This window comes from Coregonus lavaretus, assembly GCF_964263955.1.
Source record: "Coregonus lavaretus genome assembly, contig: HAP1_SCAFFOLD_253, whole genome shotgun sequence".
NCBI lineage: Eukaryota > Metazoa > Chordata > Actinopteri > Salmoniformes > Salmonidae > Coregonus > Coregonus lavaretus.
Genome location: NW_028164325.1, coordinates 100275 through 102500, shown reverse-complemented (window position 1 = coordinate 102500; position 2226 = coordinate 100275). Strand labels below are relative to the sequence as shown.

Here is a 2226-nt window from a genome sequence, read left to right as displayed (position 1 = left end):
CATCCAGAACCTCCTCTGATATCTGTAGCATGTAGGCCAGTGCTGAACACTGAGAATGTGTGAGTTTTTTGGATCTCTTCTCTGACCTCAAGTACGCTTGGATTTTCTCTTGTACTGAATGGTCTTTCATCTCTATCAGACAGTGGAAGAGATTGATGCACCTCTCAGGGGAGATGTTCTTCCTCTGCATCACCTTCAGGGATCGGATTGTTTTCTGGACGCTGTCTGGACTGCTTTCTGTCTGTGTCACCAGACCTCATAGGAGTTTCTGATTGGACTCCAGTGACATGCCATGAAGGAAGCGGACAAAGAGGTCCAGGTGTCCGTTCTTGCTCTCCAAGGCTTTATCCACGGTACTCTTCATCAGCTCATGCAAGGTTAGCTCTTCAGATGCAGCTCTAGACTTTCTCTTGAGGAAGGGCTTCAGTGCATCCATGTCCTTGGTTGTGTAACAATGGTACATGTAGACAGCTGAGAGAAACTCCTGAATGCTCAGATGAACAAAGCAGTACACCACTCTCTGAAATAACACAGACTCTTCTTTAAAGATTTGTGTGCACACTCCTGAGTACACTGAGGCTTCTTTGACATCAATGCCACACTCTTTCAGGTCTTCTTCATAGAACATGAGATTACCCTTCTCCAGATTTTCAAACGCCAGCTTCCCCAGCTTCAGAAGAATTTCCTTATCTGACTCCATGAGCTCCTGTTGATTTTTCTCAACACTTCCATGATATTTCTGGTTCTTCAGGCTGGTCTGAATGAGCAGGAAGTGTATTGACATCTCAGTCAGAGTCGTGGGCATCTCTCTCCTCTTGTCTGTACTCAACATGTGTTCAAGGACTATTGCAGAAATCCAACAGAAGACTGGCATGTGGCACATGATGTGGAGGCTCCTTGATGTCTTGATGTGTGAGATGATTCTGCTGGCCAGGTCTTCATCACTGAATCTCTTCCTGAAGTACTCCTCCTTCTGTGGGTCATTGAACCCTCGTACCTCTGTCACCTGGTCAACACACTTAGGGGGGATCTGATTGGTTGCTGCTGGTCGGGAGGTTATCCATAGGAGAGCAGAGGGAAGCAGATTCCCCTTGATGAGGTTTGTCAGCAGAACATCGACAGACGATGTCTGGGTGACATCAGATACCTTTTCGTTGTGCTGGAAATCCAATGGAAGTCTGCTTTCATCCAAACCATCAAAGATGAACATAGCTTTACAGGCAGTGAGTTTCTTTGCATTGCCTATGTCTAGTTCTGTGTGGAAGCCATTTAAAAGTCTGAGAAGACTGTACTGGAGATCTTTAATCAAGTTCAGCTCCCGGAAAGGAAGCACAAATATGATATCCACATCTTGGTTCGCCTTCTCTTCAGCCCAGTCTAGGATGAACTTCTGCACAGACACGGTTTTTCCGATGCCAGCGATGCCCTTCGTCAGCACAGTTCTGATGCTTCTCTCTTGGCCTGGTAAGGGTTTAAAGATGTCATTGCAGTGGATTGCTGTGTCATGTGAGGTTGGTGTCCTGGATGCTGTCTCTAGCTGCCACACCTCATGTTCATTGTTAACCCCTTCACTCTCTCCCTCTGTGATGTAGAGCTCTGTGTAAATCCTGTTGAGGGGAGTTTGGTTCCCTGCTATTTCCATACCTTCTATCACACATTCATACCTCCTTTTCAGACTGTCTTTATGGTTTACTATAGCTCTCTGCAGGCTGTCATCCACTACAAGGGAAGAGGAAAAATGATGTGTATCAGAAACATTCATTGACAGGATGACAAGTGGGCCTTCCACAACTACAGTAACTTCTATTATCTCATAATATTGTAGTTAACTACTGTAAATCATATTAAGGTATTGACTTGGTCCACGTGTGCAAGTGGTCTTACTGTTTTCAGAGCCTCTTGTTTTATTGGGTTGACTCAGCTGCTGTAGTACAGGACGTGTTCTGGATCTCTTTCTACACTGAGGACAGTCATAGTCTCCTGAAGGAGCAGGTTTCTCCCAGTAACTGGTGATGCACTGTCTGCAGAACCCGTGTCCACAGGTGATAGAGACTGGATCCCTCAGCACCTGCTGACACACTGCACACCTGGACTGATCCTCTAACAGAGTAGACCTTCCACTACAGAGATAAAGGAGAGAGAGAGAGATTGTAGATGTTAATACTGATCCTCTAACAGAGTAGACCTTCCACTACAGAGATAAAGGAGAGAGAGAGAGATTGTAGA

The 2226-nt window shown here is 45.6% G+C and overlaps 1 pseudogene across 1 annotated transcript in view; it reads right to left on the bottom strand.

Moving 5' to 3' along the window:
• LOC311117159 (NLR family CARD domain-containing protein 3-like) overlaps positions 1-2016 on the bottom strand; it is a 7161-nt pseudogene extending 5145 nt beyond the window's left edge. The window contains exons 1-2 of the transcript in view: positions 1885-2016; positions 1-1719 (exon numbers count right to left, since the gene is read on the bottom strand). The exon at positions 1-1719 is cut by the window's left edge and continues 82 nt beyond it. The product of the transcript in view is annotated as an NLR family CARD domain-containing protein 3-like (transcript). The remainder of the gene's footprint in view (positions 1720-1884) is intronic.
• Between the last annotated feature and the right edge of the window lie 210 nt (positions 2017-2226).